Genomic DNA, 25,297 nt, shown 5'->3' with positions numbered 1-25,297 from the left:
TTTAATTGAATTTTAAAAACTAACAAACCCTATCTACACATTGTAGTCTTAGTTCAATGAAAACAAATAATACGTTTGACTGTCAAACTTTAGTGTGTATTATTTATGGCGGATCTTAACAGCCTACCTCCACCCTTCGTTACTGATCACTATTATTTGTTCGCATTTTCTGACAGCTATGGATAAATTTAAGATGGGGTACATTGTACTATCATGCTGCAATTTATTTAATACCTACTTACTAAAAATATATCTATTATATAGGTACCTACCTATCTTAGTATACAAAACTAACACGCAATCGAATGTGATAGGAGTATGCTGATTTAAAGAATAATATAGGTATATAATTTATTGTATCTAGTTCTTTAAATACTTAATACTATATGGACAGCCTACGTCGTCGTCCAAGTCAAATAAGGAGATAAAAACTAGACAGACATATCGCTAGATACAACAGTTGGATGTAGGCGCACTCCTAAATTGGTAGGTAAAAAAAAATTTGGTGGAAATAGTCAAAACACTCAAAACGCTGATCAAAGGGCATGTATTTCAAAATTATAGATACTTAAAATAATAATCTTATTGATAGTACCTACATACTTACATGCTACTTATAGATTAAATGTAAATAAATATTATATTCAGTTGAAATTTATATATTTAATTAGACCTTCGCAGTATAAAGGTAATCGGTGCAATCGTTATTATTTTTGTCAAACCTTTCCATTTATAATATAGATAAGTACGTAATATGTAATAAATAGTAATACTTACACAATTCAGCAAAACTAGATGTAGGAACATTAATTCTATGATACCTTTACAAATGCTGCATTTCACTTTTTTAAAATTCGAATAGGTACTCTCCAAAAACAAGTGTAAAACTTACAAAGGTATTAAAACAAACAATTATTAGGTATTATGCCAACATTTACCTAATATGGAACAAAGAAATACTAGTGGATCGATGATTATATCATAGCATTTAAAATAATGATCAATGGAATTGTAATTTCGATAGCTATGTATTTCAATAATCTAATATCGAAACTATAATTTCATTCCAGTATAATGTTAATACTATAGGTACAAAATGGTTGATGAAATTTTCCATCGTTCAGTTGTTGACAAATTGTCTTATGGACAGGTCGATTGAGGGTGTCGCGTGAAAGGTCAATTTACCTCCATTAAAATATTTGGTCCTCTTTTTGAGGATCACTAATCGGATCATAAGTATTTTGAAGATGTCAAAATGCAAGACTTGCGTGACAGAATGTTATGCACGGATCAATATTTATTACGTATCAACTCGTCAATATAGTTTCTCTATAATCTACGTAGTGCATGTACGGTAGGAAATAGTGTGTCATAAAAAATATTCGCCATAGATTACAATTACATGATAAATAATTTAATAATGTATATTTGACAATTAAATTCTAATACCAGAATCAATTACATATCTACAATAGAACATTACTGAAGATTCCCCACTGTTGAATTGACTGGAAACTATTTATCTTTAATAAGAAAAGCTATTTTAGATACATGTCTCGTATAATATTACAATGCAATGAATTATTTAAATGAGCGATGTTAATACTTTTGAATTAAATACCACTTGCATATTATTATTCTATTGGCAATGTGTCATAAATAATAATTATTGCACATTCCAGATAAGAAACGGTTTTCTTTATGCAAACAGAAAAATGCAACCGAATCCGGTAATATCCAGAATAAAAAAAAACACAATAGAATCATCAATAAGTTAGAGATAGCCTGAAAACCGATGCAACAGCTTGTGCATACATCTGCATTAAAACGTTAAAATAATTATGATTAATGAACGCCGCGCATATAAACTTAGCAATTAGATTCAATAGGTCACGAAGGGACAATGGATGCAATTAATTGGTACAACTGTCTATTTAATTAAACCATTTGAAATGAAAATAATTTTAAAATTCGAATCCTCGATCGCGCGGAAAATAGTCAGACAAGTCACGTCATAGAGATGTTACGTATCTCCAGACCAGACGATCGTGTGATTGATTTGATTAAACTGACCACGGACACTATGCATTTTGTTAAAAGTATAAACAACGATTGGATTTGAATATTTATATACAAACACTGCAGATAGTACAAACAGATATGTAAACAGAGCGACGGCACTGACACCGGCGTCGCGGCACTTTATCGAGCAGTATGTCAAAAGGACGACTGCAAAAGTCAGACGACGGCGTCTGGCAAAACAAAGGGCGGGCTGTTCGGGGTGGGCGGCGATCCGCTCTCGGCGGCGGTCGGAGCTGCACTGTCGGGCAGGGCGCCGCAGCCCCGCCGCCCGGCACCGCGCCCCGCGTGCTTTTATTATTGTTGTCGGCGGCGATCCGCCTTCGTTAATCGCGAGTCTCCTTGACCTTGTGAGCGGGACAAAGCCGACGGCGCGGGCGGCAGCGCATCTGGCGGGCGGCGGAGATAAGCCGACCGCGGCCCTTCGGCGCCCGCCTGCATCGCTGAATGCACTCGGCAGCGCGCGACGTGCGGCGTGCTCAGGATGGGGGCGCTGTGACGTCATCGCTGCCGGAATAGATCGCGCAAAATTCGGCCACCAAATTCACACAAATCAGTAGACGCTGTGTAATGCGTCAATTACATCGAGCTTCTTTACGAGCTGTTTGTTGGCGAATTTATAATCTGCCTGTAAAGTCGCCCAGTGTAATCATCGAACAAGTTAACATGTTCGATGATTACACTGGGCGACTTTACAGGCAGATTATAAATTCGTCAACAAACAGCTCGTAAAGAAGCTTAGTGTAATTGACGCTTAACCGATAAAATACCATTAACTTCATGGAAGGAAGCTTTCGCAATTCCCGAAAATACGTTGTTATTCTTTATGTGGCGGTAGAATTTACAATGTAGAAGATAACAGGCACCAACACAAAAACACATCGTCAAACAATATATTTACCTAGTCCCCAGGGAGTGTTCATCGGGACCATGAAAGCCCAAAGAGTTGGCACAAACTGAAAAAACAATATAGCCCACGTAAACGGGTCACGGCAGTCATTACTACCTCCGTGTAGCCAGCGAATTTTCGGAGTAACTCATCTTTTGTATCCTATTGGATTGCTGGTTGTCAGTTGATTGTCATTCAAACGTGTTGCAGGATTGTCAACTCAATTCAGAAAATTCCAGGATTTTTTTCCGAAATTCCTGTCAAAATGAGAGTCGAGAGCTTTTAGCTCTTTTTCTTCCAAGGAAAATAAATCCGGGATCAGATCTTCCAGCCCATAATTTTTTTTATAATTTTTCCCCGATAAATTAAAGAATTTCCTTGTATTGGTTAGTTTTTCTAAAAATTCAGGATATTATGTGTCCTAGACAATAGCTTCAATTTCGAGAAGATCACGGCTAAACTGAGATTTTATCCCCGTGACATACCTAGCCAGCGCTGTCTCCTAATATTGATTGATTGAACTGTAACTCAATCTGGTACATTGTAGCGAGGCAACCAATCGCGGTTTTTGGAACGACAAAGTCCAAGGCATTGACAGGTTTGGAGGAAAAACCCAGTGCGATAACAGGAATTAGGTAGGTACCTATGTATTTAAATTATAGTACATAATAGGAATTTTGTGAAGATTTAAAAATAATTTTACGCTCAATTGTAAGATTTTGATGTTTTTTACGAAGCGACCGCATTTTCTGCTTCATAGAAAATGCCAATTGCACCTGTGGAGCGTCATTCTAATAATACGCTTTAATCGACTTGGTGGGTGACAGAAAAATCGCCATGGAAAGTATACTGACGCATGAATCAACACATGCTCAACGGCTTACATTTCTCCGCACTCACGTAAGGAAGACGTATTCAAACCTATGTATACTGTACGTCACACCCAATGACATTATTAATGGACGACGCACTCAATACAGTAGCTAGCAAGTAAATTCGCGCATTCGCATGTATAGGTAGACGTCACGCAATTTCCATTATGCGATATCACGCATCGGGAATTTATAGCAATATGACCTTTATTGTAATGGCGTTAGAGCGTTGTTTCTAATGTCAATGTTCATTTGCGCGAACCCGTTCGAACCGAACCATTCGGCAGACCCAACAAAAAGCATCAGGAATTTATAGCAATATCACCTTTATTGTAATGGCGTTAGAACAGATTATGCCATTCGGCAGACCCGACAATAAAGTGAGTGTCATTTTTTCCCCAGATGATTCGTCCATATTAATGTCATTGGTCACACCCAACATTATTTGCTTTCAGCATTACGAAGAACTGTTGTTTTTAAGTGGGGTAGAGATGGGGTGACATCGTCAAAATCGACGTCACCACTACATCGAAATCGAATGTCACACGAGCCCCGTGAAGGGTGGCTAGCGGGCACAAGAGATAAAGTTAAGTAAACACTTCTTTATCTATTCCAACTCAAATAGGTACATTTCTATAAAATATGCACTGTATGGGTGTATGTAAAATATGAGATAGTTATCAATCAAATAAACGCAATATATACAAAACAGCACGATATATATTGCAATTTGGTGCATTAAAATGCATTATATTTTATATATCACTAAAGTCATGGATTGAAATGCGATGCTGATAAGACTGATAAGTAGAGCAAATATTTGATAAAAAAATATACACCGAAAACAATGCCCAATGTTAGGTATATCTGACAAAAATTAATATCGTGTGCAAATCACAGAACAGATGAATAAGTTTAATAATAATATTATGTTAAATTGTATATCGAAGAGCAAGGGGGGGCGGAATCTCATTGAATAAATATCAGAGCGAAAGTGTCATGATTACTACACATGAATCCGCAAACCAATTTAACCATTGGCAAATCACTTCAATAATAATATAATATTCACTATTCAGATTGCGAATCTATAAAAGAAGAAATATATATTTATATAAGGATTTGCTTTTGTCGCAAGTAACTTTTGTCTAAGCTTTTTGTCTTCTCGGCTTTTTCTCAATTCTCTGCTTTGGCTAGTTAAGAATGCTAAACGTTATTGTATAATGTATAGGCTTGGAAAATCTTGTAACACTTAATTTTCCTCATATGAGCATTACTTCTTTAAACACAATGGATTTGCAAAACATGCATGATGGCAACACCGTGTTAGGTCATCCCCACAGAATATCCTCGTCTTTGTGTTCGATTCGATCCTTCATCATTGAAAGTTGATGAATCACAACACCAAATATGGGGGACACTGTAAAAAATACTTTAAAATATGTAGGTACCTGGTACACAATCTTTAAATCTTGAATCCGCGTTTGTACTATATAGTATAATATAACTACTATAATATATGAATGCATTATAAACTGTCATTATTTATATAATAAAAAATCTACATGAAATGAACAATTTTATTTTGGAAAATTTTTTAATTTATATTATTTCATTCCGTATTCCACATTTTTGTAGTCAACACCGATGCCCAGATTCGTACATATTATGTAATAATAAAATTACTATGTATTTTCTAATGATCTGACAAGCATATTATATGCGTGTGTATTTTGAGAGCACAAAAAGTTATCGATATTCTTCAGTAGGTACCGCCAAAATGTTAAAATTTGAACAGCAGTGACTGATCTAGTATATCTTAGCATTGTATGGAATCTGAGAAAATAAATAATAAGATTAACAGAAAAATGATTTTTAATGAATAAGTCGGTTGTTTCGAGCCGTTTGATATTGTTTTCAATGAATTGCGAGCCTGTTGTCATTCAGACGGCACGGAAAATGTGTTATGTACAACTACAATACGCGAATACAAACAATATAATATTATGTACCTACATACATAGGTACTTCAAAAGCTGCAAAAAATGGAGATGACATAAAAATACTGTAAAATTTGCCTGTAGTGCTATCTTCCCTTCGAAATGCGTTGGTACTATTGGTTTAATGATTTCAGTTGCCCCATCTCCACATGTCATGTGTATGCAGCCGCGATTTGTGCAATACCGCCTTCCATGACGCTATAAACGTGTCAAAATGAAAAGATTTTAGCGAGATACTTCTCGTCCCGAAACAAAACCACACGGAACTACACACGGAACTATACACAACTACACGGAACTGATGTAGCAACCATGCACCTTGGTACCTACATAAAGAGTTTAGAAATTAAAAAATAATCTTGATTTGTTCTGCCGTCATTTATCTTTATTGACATGGAGTGTCCTATGTATCCGTGTACTGGAACTCTGCCGAAACAGAGGAGTCAGCGCATCTATTCTATACACAATACTGCTTTCGGCCCGCTACGGCAGCTATCTAGGGTAGGAAACTATGTAAGTTAGCCGTTTAAACAGTTAAAACTGACAATCTCACTTTATCATAGCGAAGAGAGGTGCTGTTAAAGCACAGCACTTATTGTAACAATTACAACTAACTTATTGTAATTATTACAATACTTGCTAATACTTCGATACTTTCCTACCCTATATAGCTGTTGTAGCGGCCTAAAGCAGTCTTGTGTATAGCATAGATGCGCAGGAGTTGAAAGTGATGAATCTAAGGATGTATCGAAATTATTCTGTACTCCATATGCAGCGAACAGGTTGTCCGAAAATTAGAATAACTTAGAGGTGACACGTTTATGAAACGGTAACAAATCAAATGACGATCATCGTTGAACTTGTCAAGGAATTGAATCTGTGTCGAGGCCGCAGTGTCCTGTATCGAATGCGGGTACTAAAAGATCCATCACATAATTGGGGGAAAATCCAACGTAGTAGATATATTATTTTATTATATCAAACTCAATACGTACGATATTTTGACACAATTGAATATTATATTAATTGATAATAAGTTCTCTTTAACAAAGAATCATTGCTCAGGACTTGTAAATATATTGGATATTTGGTGATATAATACTTAAGATATAATCAATTTACAATTCAAGGCATAGCGACGACATATTATTATCTATCTATCTATCTCTATTCCCAAACTTTTTCTGCAATGGAACACTTCGCAAACCCGGAAATTTTAACGGAACACTTAGCTTATTTTTTAGATTCATCTCTACTAGTTAGAATTTAAAAAAAATGTTATTTTTTTTTTTTTTTTTTTGTGATTTTACCGAGGCTTTGACTGCGACTCGCTGTCATATCGCCTCTTCTCTTCTAGAAGGGGATCTTTCGATCAGGTCCTCACTCCTATTCTGTTAAATGGCTTTATAATTATTTTGTCTAGCTCTTCCGTCTTTCTTTCTTTCTTCTTTAGACGCCAGTGTTTTATGCACCAGAATCGCTCTCCTCCGTATCCATCCCTTCTGTATTTTCGATACATCGTGTAATCATTGAATTTCAGATAGTCTAATTCAGACCTCAGCCAAGTCTCTGAGATTAATGCTATTGAAATTTTTTGTCTTATTAAGTAGAGTTCTATATCATCCTTTTTTTGCTTCATACTTCTGGCATTCCATTGTAAAATCCTAATTTGTTTTTTATTATCCATTTTGCTCCAGAACCTCCCCTAGAATTTCCTTTAAGTGTCCTTCTTTGAATTGTTTGCATACCCAGTCCACTGCTTTAATTATTAGTTGTTTAATGATCTGCTGCCAGTCTCCCCCTTTCAGCAAGACTTTCATAATTTCTCCCATCGCGTTAACCTCTGTCTTCCCCTTTGAATTTTTCTTATTTTTTGTAGGCTTTACGCTACTACCTGTAGATATTATTGTTGAGCCTGAAGCTTCTACCACCGCTTCTTCTTTCTTTTTGTTTTCCTTAGTTTTTTGAATTGTTTCGCTTTCATCTCTTCCTACGATTTTTTTTTGTTTTAATATGTCAGCATAGCTATTATTTAACATATTTTTTTTTGCTTCCTTGAAAGGTATGTTCATTTTTTTCATTGCTTCTTTGCAATTCTTTTCCTCTTGCCACTTTGGGCATTTTTGGCTGTTTGCCGCGTGGTTACCTTTGCAATTGATGCACGTAATTTCCTCATTTTTTTCGCAGGTTTTGTGGTTTTCACCACACTTAGGGCACGTTTCTACTGTACGTCCGCAATTGTTCGCGATATGCCCATATCGCCAGCATTTGTAGCATTGCATAACCCTGAATACATACGGTTCTACAGCAAAAGAGACTCCATATATGTAAATTGTTCTCGGCAATATTTTCTCCCCAAATTTAATACTGACTGACGAGGTCTTTGTCAGCTCTCCTGTATCACCTTTTCTTGTCAACCTCTTAAGGTTGATTACTTTTGCATCACTTTTGATTTCCATTTGCAGTTCTTGGAGGTCCATATCAATATCGACTTTTCTTATTACTCCATAAGAGCAGGAGTCATTCTCTTTGGTCACAAAACCGAGATCTTTGAGTTCTCCAGCTTGTTTCACTTTATCTGCTTCTTTTTCGTCTTCTACTTGGATGTACGTCTTTAAATTTTTATTGTAAATTTTCTGTACTTTTACTCCTGCCTTATGCAGCATCTGCGCTATTTTCAATTTTAATGGAATTTTACTTCCCGTCGCTATCATGACGATGTTTTGGTTTCCCTTTGGAGTGACCCCAGAGTCTCTTCTGGGTTTTTTTCCAGAGGTCACCGTTTGCCATTCTTCTTCTTTTTCTCCAACCACTTCCTCTTCATCATCGTTTCTTTTCTTCTTCGTTTTTTTGGTTTCATTCACTTCCATCGTGGTGTTTTCCATTTTATTGCTTTTGCCGTTCACGCGGTCTTGGAATTCGCGCAACAGTGTGAACAAAAAACAGTGTGGACAACCCCTCGCTTCACAGCGTTTGACGCACTCCCCGCACAAAGTGCACTATCCGTGCAACAATAAATATTTTTCACTTTTTCTCAAGCACTGGCACTGATTGTCAAAATCACATGGGACCACACATGTTGAGTTTATTGTCAAATTCATTTACAAACAATATTATTTTTGTTGTAACCCGTATTTATAACCGTTCGCGAGTCCCGGCGAATAGCGTCCCGAATACGTAAGCGAAGTTGTACAACCTCACTCCACCGCTGTTGGCTTCCGACTGAAAATGTTATTAAAATACATTATTTATTTAGTAATTACATATTTTTAAATATACAACTATAATATAAATATAAAAATATGAATAAATAAAGCACTTAGGTAGTAGTCCTTGAATTATTGTATAATAATATCTTCTTGATATCAGGCACAATATTGGTAAGTTGCATTCTAATATCTGGTGTGGCGTCGAAGCTGTTCCTGCACTTCGACTTCGTTGCAGCATAAATAGAAAATCCCGCTTCGGATAAATAGGTAGTAAAAAACGGAAGTAAAACAATCATAGTCCCCACATTCTGAAGCGGGCCCTCAGGCTAGGATCCATGGCGGGCCCCCTACCGGCCCTACCTACCTCTAATGTTAAAGGCATGATCCCAAATTTGACAAGAATTAGGCATTTTATTATTCAAAACATTGGCAAGATTAACACATTTGAAGATAATTCTAAAGATACTCATTATAAGCTATGTCTTTGACCATTCAAGTGTGATAAACATCCTACGAATAATGATTGCTTTATAATAATTATTGACCTAAGAATTAGGTAGTGATTTTTTGAAATACGCCATTTCTTTTGGCATTCCGCAGTGGTTAAGCTACAACATACGGCCGTAGCCATAACTTGACAAACTATAATTGAAGTAGGGATTAAAATGATGTTAACGCGCGTGTTTGGACATGTACCGTTTAAAAAAAAGATTTTTTTTCGGTTAAGTACATGTTCAAACACGCGCGTTAACATGATCTTACTCCCTACTTCAATTATAGTTTGTCAAGTTATGGCTACGGCTGTATGTTGTAGGTTAACCACTGCGGAATGCCAAAAGAAATGTACCAAATAATTACATTTCTACCCACAAAAATGGCCGTACCATATAAGAAACAAGAAAAACTTGGTGGAGCTGGTAGTAGTAATTCTGGCAGACAGTTTCAAAATTGGTAGACCGAAATGTATGGCGTAATTGTAAAAATCGTAAAAGTATACGTTTATCCTGGATACAGAGGCAAACACACTTTGAAAATAGCCGATATACTGGATGATTTGTTGGTTTGGGTTAGTTTAAGTTAGATTAGGTTATCCTAACAAATAATCCAGTATATCGGCTATTTTCAAAATGTGTTTGCCGCTTTCTCCTAGATAACCGACTAGTACCGAAAAAAATGATAAAGTTATACGTGTAACTATGTTCTGTGAGTGGCATTTAGAACATCATCATTTTTAATAGGATTCTTAAAAACCATTTTCACCATGAAAAACTGCTCGGCACGTCAGACAGTCAAACAATAGTATTTGGGAAACTTTGGCGCGAGTACGTACAATGGTTCGCGAACCCTGATCTAGAGAGTTTTATTCAAGATAGAATATTACACACAAGAAGCAAAACAACTTGGACAAACCTCCGCAACCTACATATCAGGAAAAATCATAGAAAAAAATTTAGACAGAGTGGGACTCAAAAAACATTATCAGTAATCATAGAGCATCTGCCATAAATTGTTTTTCCGCAAAAAAATTGTAGGTGCGCGTAATCTATGATCTTTATATGATTTATTTATCTAAAAACGAGTATTTTATTCCCGACCGAAAATTTAAAAAAAAAAAAAAAAACGCTTTAGACTCGCGTGTGAGAGCTTGATAAGCTTTTCTGAACTACCTTACTGAATATTAATTGCCCTTTAGAATCACATGCGAATGCCAATGGGTGATTGGTTGTTCGGAAAATTGTATTATTAAAAATATAATATACCGATACCTCAGTTCCAAAGTATAACAAGTCAAAAATTTGCAGTTTTAAGTTAAGTATGAAGAAATGCTTAGAATACAGATTACCTATCTACCAGTTCAAAAACCCAATAGACAATCCTAGGATTTCATTAAAATCTACAAAAATGAGATAAACAGTAGAAGATTAGTACCCAATTATCTCAGAACTATGCTTTTTGAGTTGTTACACTTTGGAACTGAAACAATACAACAAGCCATAAGGCACAATGACAGTAGTGTATTTAGTAATTTACTAAAAGAGAAACAATCACAAACATACAGGCTTTAAGAAAACCACATAAATATATTGTATCCTCACCGAGATCGAACTCGGGCCCCCCGGATGAAAGGTTAGTGCTTTACGCACTGGACTACAAGGGCCACCTAAATAAAACAACAACTGACGTTTCCGTCTGTAATGTTGGCAATAGGGGAAGAATCGTTTAAATGTTATTATCGCCTAAAGAAAACTGCCACCGAATCATACAAATCTATAACTGTGTATCGTGCATCAGCGCATTACATTAAGATTGTCTGACTTTATTTTATTTTTTCGAACAGCTTGCGGCGCACAATCTGTTTATATGTATGTTTCTCTATTCTATGCAAATGACATAATATCTACCAGTGGCGACGGGTGGAGGTAGGCTGTTAAGATTCAGCATAAATAGTGCACACCAAACTTTGTCAGTCATACTTATTTGTTTACATTCAACAAGAATACATGTTTATGGTGTTGGTTAGATTTTTTAAATTCATTCTGCCTATAGGTACAAAATCACAATCGATAAAAAATATTCAATCTATCTTCCAAGTTCAATGAAAACATGTAAGTACGTTTGACTGACAAAATTTTGTGTTCACTATTTATGCCGCCTACCTCCACCCTTCGCCACTGATATCAGAATTCTACCAGTAGTGTATCCTTCAAAAATAGTGCACATTAAACTTTATTAGTCATGCGTATTTGTTTTTATTGAACTAAGACTACAATTATTGACAGATAGATCAATCAATTATCAATTAAACCCTGCCTAAACCAAACCATTATAGTTTTGGTATATTTTGGGCAATACCACAAAATTGTGCATACTTTTTCATTCATACCTTCGTTTTCGTTGGTTTAAGAAAACATATTACACATATCGTTGGTTCATTTTTTTAAATTCATTAAGCCCTGCCTAACTATAATGGATAAAAAATATTATTCTAATCTATAAAATATCCAAACCTATGCATGATTTAATTGCATAATTTTAGATATTTTATAGATGGATGCGTATTTTTTCGACTATTATCTATTATGGTATGGTTTCGCAGGGTATAATTGAATTTTAAAAACTAACCAACTGTAAATTATAGTCTTATTTCAATGAGAACAAATACGTATGACAAAGTTTGGTATGCACTATTTATGAAGGATCTTAACAGCCTACCTCCACCCTTCGCCACTGATATCTACTAGTCTAAATATCTATAAACGCTCTCTTGTACCTATAATAATGGGTAAATATTTAGTTTTCCAAGAGAGTTGAGACAATGGCTTGTTGGTTTTATATTCAGACGCCCCCCCTCCCCGCTGTCTGGTCTCGACCGATCGAAATATCGATTTCGCCTACTTTACACCAGAAATGTGCGCCCTTCCTACAAAGAACTATACATTTTGTATTGTGCATGTTCCTTGAAGAGATTTGTCACAATGTTTTGTGATGCAACCATTATCCTAATTGCTTCTGCCTTGGACTGACCATGATAAAGCCAACACGCATTTTATTACCACGTATTTTCCTAATCGCCTTGGTTCAAAGTATTATAGGTACCGACAATATTGAGAGGTTTAGATATATTATGTATTATAGGCAAGGTACCGACAATATTGAGAGGTTTAGATATATTATGTATTATAGAATGGGTAGCCAACATTTTTCAGGCCGCGACCTCCTCTTATAACAGCAAAGTAACCTACCGGTAAAACGCATTTTAATGACCGACGTGCTGTATAAAAAATTTCGAAAATTACGAATTGGTCATATCTTTGGGATTTTCCTCTGAACAATTAGTAGATTTTGTAGGAAAGATTTATGGTGGCGCTTTTAGCAGTGGACTGTAATTTGAAGGTGATGGTGGATGGTTGGTGGATTACGGATCTAGGTATGGGGTGTAAGATAGGGTGCCAGACATACACGCGCGTGTTTGAACATGTACCGTTTAAAAAATACGATTTTTTTTCGTACTATGTACGTACCTAACCTAACCGGAAAAAAACGGTACATGTTTAAACACGCTCCTTAACATGATCTTACTCCCTACTTCATTTATCGTTTGTCAATTTATGGCTACGGCCGTATGTTGTAGCTTAACCACTGGGAAATGCTAATAGAAATGGCGTATTTCAAAAATCTTATTCTTATGGCAATAATAATTATTATAAAACAATCGTTATTCGTATATTCGTAGGATGTTTATCACATTTGAATGGTCAAAGACATATTATAATCAGTGTCTTTATCTTCAAATGTGTCAATCGTGCCCATTTTTTGAATAATAAAAAACGTTTAAGGAATGTCCAGGGTTATGCTCTAAAAATACCATAAAATCTCTATTTTGACCTACGTTGGTCCCAACACATTGACTACTGACTAGATAATTACTTTTTAATTACCACATTTAAATAGCATGCAAATTATATCGAATGTCCACTTTATCGTTACGCGCTGGGCGCGTCTTTAGGCCCGTAAGAATGACTGACAAGTACCTGCATATGCACTATTTTTCGGATCCCCATAGTCTGTCCATTTCAAAAGCCAATGTTTGCCACTGACTGTGATAGACAGGTAATGCACTGCCGTGAAGATGTTTATTTTCGCCACCACAACAGACCTGTGCATCTTATAAAATACCAGGAGGTATGTCACAATTTAAAGATTTTTATTAATGTATTTTAGATACCTACCTAATAATAAAGACATGTCCGGAGATCAACGATAAGAAGCAGCAAATTTAAATATATTTTCAGAAGACGAGACAAGATGGCTACAACGGCCGAGATGGCTGAGAAGGCGGAACTGCTGGGGATTTAACAATAATACTCAGCCAAACCAACTGGAAATTGTCAGCGCTGGATCGTCTAGGATAGAAAACAGTTATTGGACGAGGCTAATACCTGTCAAGGGTTCTAGTCCCAGGGATGATGATAAAAATATATGGTGATATTAATTCGTCCTCTTAGAACAGAACACGCCTAACTGATTTTTTGAAGTTTTACAGGAGACCACTTTTAAACTTTTTTTGTCATTAATTTGAAAACTGTAAATATAAGAATATTGATTAACTATTTCTTTTATTCAACGAATAATTCACAAGATTTTAGAATACAAAAACCGATCGTCTACCGTAACTCAATTTGGAGAGCGCATATGAGCAGGTATTAAAAAGGTCATTAGTTAAATTTGTCGCAATTAATCAAGGCAGTCGTACACTTACTTTTTTCGAAAAATAAAAATTCTATAGGCTACATTTTCTCATTAGTGTTTTCAGAATTATGTATGTTCAATAAGAATATTTATTTAAATAAACGATAATGCATTAGTTAAAAGCACTGTTCATGTGAAAAAATCGCTAAAAAGTAAATTCTGTTAAATTTTTCGTCAGACAACGTCAGATAGGTTAATTTTGTTCCAAAATGTTTTTTTAAGATTGAAGGATTGAAGTTAAAGCTTAATAATCATAATTCAGAGACGCTGGTTCTGACTCCAACTAGAGAATCAAAAAACGATTGTTTTAGTACCTACAATAAAATTATTTTCACAAAAAAAATCAGTTAGGCTTGTTCTGTTCTAAGGGGACGAATTTAAATACATTTTAAACTGAAGGACGCCACTTTGACTAGGGAAGTCACTGATGCTAATAGGTAATGATGAACGACTATGTACTTTTTGCGCGGCGTGGGCAAGTATCTTACAAATCGTGCATCGTGGTGATTTCGAGAATTAAATATAGATTTCAGTTGCAGAATGCAACAGCGCAGCGGTCAAACACGAGATCAGTCCGCCCACCCACACATTTTTTGTATTATTACTGTAAATTAGTAGCCATCACGTCATACAAAACTAAAACTAACAACATTATTCGATCTGAATGTAGAGCTAATGTATTTAGCCCTTGGTGATACAGTCGAACTTGGTTATTACCTAGGGGCGGCAGATTATATGAAAGTATGGTGAAGCCGGCTAGTATGGCGAAAAAGTATGGTGGGGTGGGCTGGTAATCACTTTGTGGCAAAATTTTAACGTTAACATTATTTATTATATGGGTACGTTATAATGACCAAAGTAAATCCTCTGTGATGCCCTGATTTTTTTTTATCGCGTCGCTATTTTTTGTAAGTTATCGGCTATTGTTGGCCTGCTTCATTCAGCTGTATGAGAAAGCCGATTCCTTAACCCTCTTTTAATTTAATACCTCTATGGTTATTACGAGAAGATGGGACCGACTAAATTTGCTCGTTATAAGCATTACTCGTTATATCAGAGAATAGGTATTTTTAAATGAGCGGTTACATAACACAAAAAGTCGGCAATTGAAACAAAAATACACAATTAGAATTTTTCCACGAAAAAAGTTCATAAACTACAAATGGATACTTTTTCAATGTTGTCGGCGAAAACGCCAATTAGGTACTTAGACACTTAACTAGTGTCATAAAGGTAATCCGATACTGGCGGCATCGGTATACGGTCGGATTTTATTGCTCAGGGTCGAAAATGTTTTTAAACGATCAACACATTAACAGTTTTAAGAAAAAATTTGACGATATTTTTGCTAGGTATATCCGATAAGCAGCTCGTTATAATAGTGAATAAATGTATGGAGAAAATCATAAACTAAAATGTCAACGAATGTTTGTCACGTTGTGGATACGTACCTATACGTAATTTGAGAGTAGGTAAATTCTCACCGATAGAAGAGGAAGCAAGATCGGTTCTCTTTCACACAAACCCCCACCCTGCGGCCGGAGCTGATACCTACTTGTACTTTGGCGGACAGGAGGGTTGTACCTTTATCGATCTCGTTCACTTTTACCCTGACTTCTCAACTGGATGGATCTTTCAACTTAACTTACTTTTTGTGAACGGCCGGTACGGGACGCCGGCCACACCTAAAAACCAGTTTTTCTTTCACTTTTATTAACATTAATTACCAAAATTCAGTGTCTACAATTTGAAGGGATGCAGAGCAGATGAGTACCCTATTATTTTTTATTTATAATGTTTTTTGTAGAATAGCATGTCTTCGCATAACAAAGATCACCGAGTCTCCTTAATTTCAATTGTAATACTTGTCAAAATAAATTTAATGTTTTTTTTTGCCTATAATAAACAACTATTGTTATCTCTAAATCTAGTGTTTTCTTTATTTACATGGTATTTAATTATGTACACACTTAGACAGCACTTGGCGCCCTTTTTATCAATTCAATTTTATCACACACTCATAAGTCTCTTTTATACATAGTTTTCTCAGTCTATTTAAATTCCTTTTTTTTCATATTTTATAGATGCTAGTTCTCTGTTAATCACATACAATTGTCAGCGCGATCTCATGGCCCTGAATAATTCAATTATCCGATTTTACTATTCACGCTTAAATCTAATCATGCTCTACCTTTAACTTGCAATTTCTACAATTTATATTTTTATTGACACATTCTCTCCTCTATTTTATTCACATATTTATAATCCATTTTATAGCTAATTACAATTGGCGCTACAACATAGGACCGATTGTTGAACTATTTTAACATCGATTGTCAATTGTGTGTGATTTTTCAGTGGAACTTGTATTTAATTTAATTGAGGCTTTGTCAATTGTTTTATTCTCTTAAATTATTTCTTTTATTCTTATAAAACGGATGATACGTGATCTTTGGCTTGCGGAGATAGATATTTTAATTACTATGTTAGGTTATTTTATAATCTATATTTTTGTGTATTTATTTCAGCAGTGCTAATTTTTTCGCTTAGATATTTTCTATGTTGTATTTTTTTATTAATGCATTATTACATTTTATCATCATACTAGTTTTGAATCAGTGTATATATAATTTTGTTGGGAATATTGTAGTTTATAAGGAGACTTATAATCTATATTGTTAGGTTTGTTAGCCAGAAAATTTTCATGTCCGACGGCATTTGACTCTAGTTATTAAATCTGTAATAGTATTTTTTCATAGTGAATTGTTAGAATTATGAATATCAAGAAAGTCCGTTGAAAAATGGAATGTTTGACAGCAAATCCTATCTAAACATAGTTTTTGGTTCTGTGTTTTCTCAAATTTTGGTTAGAAACTATTTTATAGATGCATTAGTTTGTATTCTATAAATAATGCTAGGTTTATATATTTTTTCTTATCCAAAAATACTTAATTCATGTTATGTTAAAGTTAGTGCATTGTATTATCCTCGCTTGATTATTTATATTAATTACATTGTTTGTTTATTTTCTAACATCCAATTAAATATTGATAGAGGATATCAATAATTTAGCGAAATTCATATAGTTTTGTTTGTTGAGGCCGTAGATGCTTCGAACGCAGATTTTTAGTTTCTCTACATGGCACTGCATTTTTACTGTATATTAGGTACGGGGCAGTTCGCATCTTTCATTTCAGTCTTACCTTTCGAAGTGTCAACATCTCAGAACTTAATTGTGTTATACTATCTATACCTACTCTATAATATATTTTCTATACTAGCTTACATTGTGCTTAGTGTCTACAAGTGGTTTGATTTTTGGTAAGTTTTTGAACTATTATTTTAATCTTATGTTTGAACTTATATTCTTTTCAGTAATTATTTTTCATAAAAAGTGTATGGATTGTAGATAGCTTGCGGCATTGTTCATTGCAAAATCTGCTTGGTGGTTATTTTTCTGGTTATTAGTTATTATTTTAAATCAGTGATTGTTTTATATTATTGAGTGTCATATTAAATTAGATAAATCTTCTGTTTGAATAAGTTTAATATTTAAAAGTTTCAATTAAAACTTAGTTATTAAAATTTTAATCAATTCTAGCGTCAGTGAGGGTATTGTTTAGTTTTAGCAGATTAGAATATCTACTAGACCTAGTCTTTTCTCAATTAACTATTACATGTGTTTATAAACATAATTAATTTCATCGTCTTTTATCTTTTCTTGCTGATATTCTATTATAGAGCATAATCAGTAGGTATTAATATTTTTTTTTAAATATCCAATTTGTTACAAATGTTTCTAATTTGCTTTTTAGTAAGTTTCAATTTAGTGGTAGATTTGTCTACATTTAATTATATTAGGAATTATTATCATCGCAAACTTTAATTAATATAATATCATAGTTAGATAGCTTTGTTGTAATGGCGGATTGTCAATTCATTTTGATTATTTTTCTCTTTTAATTTTTACTCTAATTTTTTAGACAAACTATGTAAGTAGGTAATGAATTTACTTTCCCGCGTAAGTTTCCGAAAATCTCATTCTATTTTTTCATAAAGTTTTTGTTGTTAAGGCAATGTTAAAATTTAATAACCGTCATTTTTGTCAAAATGTGTAGTTATGAAAACATTCATGTAGGTATATTCCTATTACTTCCAAAAACCCATTTCAGGTATAAAACCTTCTTAACATTTTGTTGCAAGTAGTTAGGCAGGGACAAAATAGAATTATAGAAATATAGTAAACAAGGTCGTTACCTACTTTATGCATTTCAGAGTAAATTGAAACCGTCATTATGTATTTTACCCTTGGTTTTTTTTCCACACTTAACAATTGTTTAGTTTTTGTATCTCTCACTTAAATAATATTATTTATCTGCTTTCCAATTATATTTACGGCACTTCGGAGAAAAATTCTTTGAATTCACCGCATTTATTTGTTATTGTTTAAAATCTTTACCATTTCTAGGTAGTGGGTTTATTTTTATTAGCCTATTGTCACATTTAGCTCTAGACCCTCTTAATTGCACCCCAATTTAGTTTTGGGACTTTTACAACTTTATTGTTATTGCTTCTCTAAATATTTGAAACGGATGTGTTTTTATTTAAATGCAGTTTATTTTGCACAGAAACACATTAACTCAAGGTTTAAAACCCTCGATTTTATTACGGGTATTTCTTAGCATTCTGGTTTTGTATTGTTTTTATTGCAGTTGGAGAAATTGGCTGCATTTTTATTGTTTTGAACCACTTAGTTCTAGGTATCTGATATTTTATTATATTGTTTACTTAGACCTTTTTTAATTACCCCTATTTAGGCATTCGGTTTTTCTTTTGACCATATCCGATCCTAATGGATGTTATCGGTTTTCACAAAACCCAGTTCTTGTAAATGCTTTATTAATATTCTTTTAAGCAAATGTCTTTACATTTAAAATACATTAATTTTACCTACCTAGTGTATATACATAAATCTTTGTATTATTCCTAGTAGATTTTAAATTGTTTTTTGTAAACTTTAGTAACTTAAAATAAGCTAATGGTTATATTTACCTACTGTTCAATAGATACTGCTCAGTATAAAGTTTCAAGTATTCTCATTACTATTACAAAAATATAATTATATTATGCAGTGGTTATACCTACTTTTTTCAAACAACTATAATCTGCTTACAATGATTCTCACGATAGTTATTTTGATTTTCTCTTTTCTCTGCATTCTTATTAATTATCATTTAAAATACAACCATTTTATTTAATTTTTTTATTTTGCTTATAGTTTATTTCTCAGATGGGAAGCTATACAATGCTACAACATTATTACTCGAACACATCTTTTAATTTTAGTCAATTTAGAAAAGAAATAACCTAGATATGTTTTCAGATAAATTAAACCTCGAAGAGGGCTACACAAATAAGTTACATCATTTCCATCATTCTTCTTGACTTAGAAAGGACGGATATCACCATATTTCGCCCACCTTCAATACATCGCAGAGGATTTTTGCAAAAGCTAAGTGTCTCTTTTAAATTTGATTGTTCATATGTCATTGTTATTGATAGGTCAGCAGTAATTAACTTTTAGTGTGTCAATCTTCAAGAAACGCGTCGAAGGTTCATCAATTGCTTTACAGATTTATAGTTTTTTTTGGAAACTTAGTTTTTTATTTTGTTTACAGCTTGTTATTTTTTTTTTCGCAATAGATAGCATTTCAAGCTATATTTGCTTTTATTTAACTCAAATTTACTTATTACAATATTAAGTTTAGTTCGGCGATTGTATTCCCATTTGACAGGGGTTGTCATTTATTTTTGGTGTGAATCATCTTCATTGGTGTGAATTATTTTCATTGTGGCGAATTATTTTCATTGTTGTGAATTATTTTCATTGGTGTGAATTATTTTCATTGTGGTGAATTATTTTCATTGTTGTGAATCATTTTCATTGTTGTGAGTTATTTTTCGTTGTTTTCAATTACTTTCGTTGTGGTCTTCGCCCGTGTTCTCACATTCGTGTGTAGTTTCCCTGTCTAGCAGTTTGATTGTTTTTACATACTCAAGTATACTTTATTATTAAACAATGGAGGATACTGTTGCACAGCTTCCAATCAGCATGGCGGAGTCATGGAAGTCTAGCACTCTCAGGCCAGCTCTGATTGCGAGAGGTCTGGAACCAGCGGATAAACTGTCGCTGATGCAAGATCAGGCGCAAACGTGGAATGATTCTATTGCAGCTAGAGAGGAGCTACAGAAGAGCATGGAGATCGTTTCAGATATCTCGCAAGAGGACAATCCAGAATTTCAGCAAAAGGCGTGCTCACACAATTTCCACCAGTCTTATCTCAAATCGTATAACGTTTCATTCGATGGGGAATCTTCCGTACACAAATTCGTGCTGCGGATAGATGAGCTGTTAGAGAGTCGTAATACTCCTAACAGCATGTTGTTAGCGTGCTTTCCTGACTTGTTGAAGGGAGAGGCTTTGACGTGGTTTCGCATGACGAAAGGTCAATTTAAAAACTGGCAGCAATTGCGTGCGGCTTTATATTTACAGTTTGAGGATGTGGCAATTCTCACTGACTTGGCAAACAAAATTCAAACTCGCAAGCAGCGTAACGATGAGAAAGTTACGAGTTTCATTATTAGCATGCAGGAAATTGCCAATCGCTTAGGAACCAGGTACACAGACGAGGAGGTGTTAATTTTTATACAGAAAGGCCTGCTGCCTAAATACCAGGCGGTAGTCATAGCTCGGGAAGTGAAGTCGTTTACAGAACTATCGGCTTGCTGTAAAAACGTGGATCGCATCACCGGAACTACTACAGCGCAGGCGGATACGAGAACCAAACTTCATAGAGGCAATGTGGCGGCTGTTCAACAGAGCTGCATTCCCTCATCTACAGCAAATAAACCTTATTCTAATAGGTATACCAGCAAACCGATCGCTACTCAAGCAGCAAATATTATTTGTTTGAAGTGCCAAAAGACAGGGCATCACTATTCTAGTTGCAGGACTATTACTCATCTTTTATGTTTTCGTTGTCGTAAAAGCAAGACAATCACAGCGAAGTGCCCGAATTGTTCGACAGCTACGGTCACGGAAGCTCAAAAAAACGAGCACAAACATTCGGAAGCCGCCCAACCGTAATTGAACAAAAGGCCGAATGGAAATCGTGGCTGAAAGTAGTCGCCGATTTTTATAAATATTCTTATTTAGCCCCTATGTTACCTTGTGATCATGACGATCCAAGGCCTTTTGCAGACATATTTGTAAATAATGTTAAGTTGATAGGTTTATTAGATACGGGAGCCTCCGTTAGTTGCATTAGTAAAAAAGAATCGGAAAAATTATTAAAAATAGGCTATAAATTATTACCTTCTAGTATGTATATTAAAACAGTCGACGGTAGATCCCAAATCGCAAAAGGAGAGTTGCGGGTACCTGTCACCTTTAATAATATAACTTTTAATTTATCTTTAGTAGTAGTAAATAACATTCATCCAGAGCTCATACTAGGTATAGATTTTTGGAAAATTTTCAGTATTGCACCTCATGTTTTCTCATCACTGCAACAGCAGGATAACAAACATACTGTTTCCTCTGTTTGCACATTGAATAAAATTGTTTTAACCGACACTCAGCATACTAAATTAGAAAATTTAAAGGAAAAATTTTATGCAATATCTTTTGAAAAGGTCGGACTCGGTAGAACTCATCTGGTTTCACATAAGATTGAAACAACTGGCCCACCTATTAAACAGCGTTATTACCCTTTGTCACCAGTCAAGCAGCAGCTAGTTGAAAAAGAGCTTGATGAAATGCTAGCCTTAGGTGTAGTCAAGCCATCAATTTCTGCTTGGTCAAATCCTATTTTAATTGTACCGAAAAAAGATGGAACAGGACGACTTTGTCTCGATTCCAGAAAACTTAACAGCGTCACAAAATCAGATAATTATCCTCTACCATACATTTCGCAGATTCTGGATCATCTTAGGGATGCGAAGTTTATTTCTTCAATAGATCTCTCTAAAGCCTTCTGGCAATTACCTTTGTCACCAGAGTCTTGTGAAAAGACGGCTTTTGTTGTGCCCAGACGGGGACTTTTTGAATTCAATGTTTTAGCTTTTGGTCTCAGAAACAGTAGTAACGTCATGCAGCGTCTTTCAGATAGTCTTTTTGGACCGGATTTTGAGTCTAGAGTATTTTGTTATTTAGATGATATTTTAATAGTTTCAGAAAATTTTGATAATCATTTAATTTTATTAGAAAGGGTCTTTCAAAAATTTATCTCATCAGGATTGACAATTAACTTTAAAAAATCTGAATTCTGCAGATCTGAATTGAAATTTTTAGGTTATGTAGTAAATGAGCGCGGTCTGCAGTGTGATCCAGTGAAGCTGGAGAGCGTAAAGAATTTTCCAATTCCAAAGTCTTCAAAGGACATTAAATCATTTATAGGCTTATGTTCTTATTATAGACGTTTTATTAATAACTTTTCTTCTATATCTGCCCCTTTATCCCGTTTAACAGGACAAAAGAAAGGCATCTCAAATTTTCAATGGTCATCGGAGGCTCAAATAGCATTTGAGGCTCTGAAACAGGCTCTAATTACAGCACCTGTTTTGTCTTGCCCAGATTTTGGATTGGAATTTTCTCTACATTGTGACGCAAGTGCATACGGTATTGGATCAGTCCTGACTCAAAACTTTGAGGATGGCGAGCATCCGATTGCTTATTTCTCTAGAACCCTATCAAAATCTCAACGTAACTATACAGTAACCGAACGAGAGTTATTGTCTATTATAGAATCAGTACACCATTTCAGGCAGTATATTGATGGGTGCCATTTTACTATCTACACAGATCACTCAAGTTTAAAGTGGCTCATTAGCTTAGATAATCCGTCAGGTAGGCTAGCGCGCTGGGCTACTAAACTTTTACAGCTTGATTTTGACATCAAACACCGACCGGGTAGGTTAAACACCGTACCAGACGTCTTGTCGCGATTAGAGCTGGCGGAAGTCGCAGCACTAAACAAAAAATCTGAAGACGATTGGTATGGCTTTAACTTCGAAGGATGTGGTACGAATCCTCTTAAGTTCCCTCGTTTCAAAATTTTTAACAATAAGCTTTTCAGATTTAAAGCAGGTGATCTTCCACTTAGCGATGAAAACTGGAAGGAATGTGTTAAGCTTCCTGACAGGATAGATTTAATTAATAAATTTCATTGTGATGTTAATTTAGCTCATCTAGGTATCTATAAAACGTTTAAAAGAATTGCTTTATACTATTATTGGCCCGGAATTTTTAAAGAAGTAACTAACTTCATTAGTAAATGTAGCATTTGTAAGAAATTTAAACATTGCACCAAACCACCTTCAGGTTTGATGACAAATCCTAAAATAGTAGATCGACCGCTACAAACGCTGTCGATTGATCTAATTGGACCTTTCCCCAAAGCTATGGATGGAGCTATGTTTATTCTTTCAGTGGTTGATGTATTTTCAAAGTACGTTTGGTTAAAGGCTTTGAAAAAGGCAACCTCAAAACCTATCATTCAATTTATGGAGTCTGAAATTTTTTTGAAGCACGGCGTACCTTTTTGTATTTTAGCTGATAATGGTAAGCAGTTCATCTCCAGAGAATTTAAAGTTTTTTTAGCTAAATATAACGTTCCAAAATTGTTCTTAAATGCCTTCTACTCTCCACAGAGTAATACAGTGGAACGCTATAATCAGACCATAAATACCTCTCTAGCCATCTTAGTTGGTAAGAATCAGCGTCTTTGGTCAGAAAATGTGATTCATGTACAAACAGCGCTGAATTCTACAGTAAATATTGCCACTAAGTTTTCCCCTTATTTTTTGTTACATGGAAGAGACATCATTCTTGATGGTCGCTTTCATTTTCCTCACCATGTACCAACTCATTCAACTTCTGGTCAACCAAACATGGTCGAGCAAGATAAATTTACTAACAAATTACTCGAACTCCCATTTATTTTTGATATAGTACAGGAAGAATTATTTACTAATTTCTTTAGAAACGCCAAACGTTATAATCTCAGGAGGAAATCAATCCAATACAGCGAAGGAGATACTGTATACAGGAAGAACTTTGTGCAATCATCGGCAGCTAATTATTTTTCTAGTAAATTGGCGCCGAGATTCGTGGAAAATGTTGTTTTAAAGAAAATTTCGCCTTTAATCTACTTGCTTGGAGATAAAAATCTCAAACCAATAGGGAAATTTCATATTAAAGATATTGCCAAATCAGCATAATATTTTTTAAATTACTATTAATCTTTTCATTCAATCTAAATATAACTTATTTTAATTGCACATTACTTTTAAATTTCACTTTTATTAAAATTGTACAATACAATTTAAATGATTTTGACAAACTACTTTACATTATTTTTTTTTCTTAAAAGCTGAGATTCTACTTAATTGTGCTTGTTAATATTGCTACCATTTTCTTTCTTTTTTTCAACATACTTTTACTTTTGAGTAAGCTTATCACTTAGTTTGCATTTATTAATCTTGGAATTAACATTGTCACTCAAAGACAATAGAAAATTCTTTTTTTTTCAAACTCATTTCGAAGGGGGTGATTCTACCCATTATCATGTCTAGAAACTAAGTTTATTCTTATCTATATCTATGTTAATGATTCCAATGTCATATATTTTTTTTTTTTTTTTGCAAATTTTCATGAATCATGATTAATTATGCTCTTATTATATATCGAAACTGATATTTACAAATTTGTTACTCTATAAAACTTGTGTATAAATTAGGTATGATGATTTTGTAATTTTGTATTGTAAATAATATACTTAAATGACGTATGAATTACTTAAAATATTGCATTTAAGATAATACATTTACTTTTTTTCTCTTTTTCAATTAGTCTTATCTTTTAGTATTATACGTTACATCTGATATCGAGATTTCTTTAGTTCAAAATTAAGATCAAAACAAAATCTTACAAATTAT

The 25,297-nt window shown here is 34.4% G+C and overlaps 1 protein-coding gene across 13 annotated transcripts in view; it reads right to left on the bottom strand.

Moving 5' to 3' along the window:
- Window positions 1–25,297, bottom strand: part of LOC147065940 (protein ultraspiracle homolog) — a 78,428-nt gene that overhangs the window by 36,595 nt on the left and 16,536 nt on the right. For 4 of the 13 annotated variants that reach the window (XM_085955968.1, XM_085955972.1, XM_085955965.1 and 1 more), the window contains exon 1: window positions 2,139–2,322. The exons of 1 other annotated variant lie outside the window; for it this stretch is intronic. The gene's annotated coding sequence lies outside the window, so the exon portion shown is untranslated. Of the gene's footprint in view, window positions 1–2,073; window positions 2,323–25,297 lie in introns of those variants that run through there. 8 more of the 13 variants (XM_085955967.1, XM_085955966.1, XM_085955971.1 and 5 more) reach the window with 4 other exon arrangements.

Source organism: Rhyacophila brunnea, unplaced genomic scaffold (genome assembly GCF_057557595.1).
Source record: "Rhyacophila brunnea isolate RB1 unplaced genomic scaffold, BYU_Rbru_1.0 scaffold_5, whole genome shotgun sequence".
NCBI lineage: Eukaryota > Metazoa > Arthropoda > Insecta > Trichoptera > Rhyacophilidae > Rhyacophila > Rhyacophila brunnea.
The sequence above is the reverse complement of the archived record's forward strand: the minus strand, read 5'-3'. Positions and strand labels throughout refer to the sequence as shown.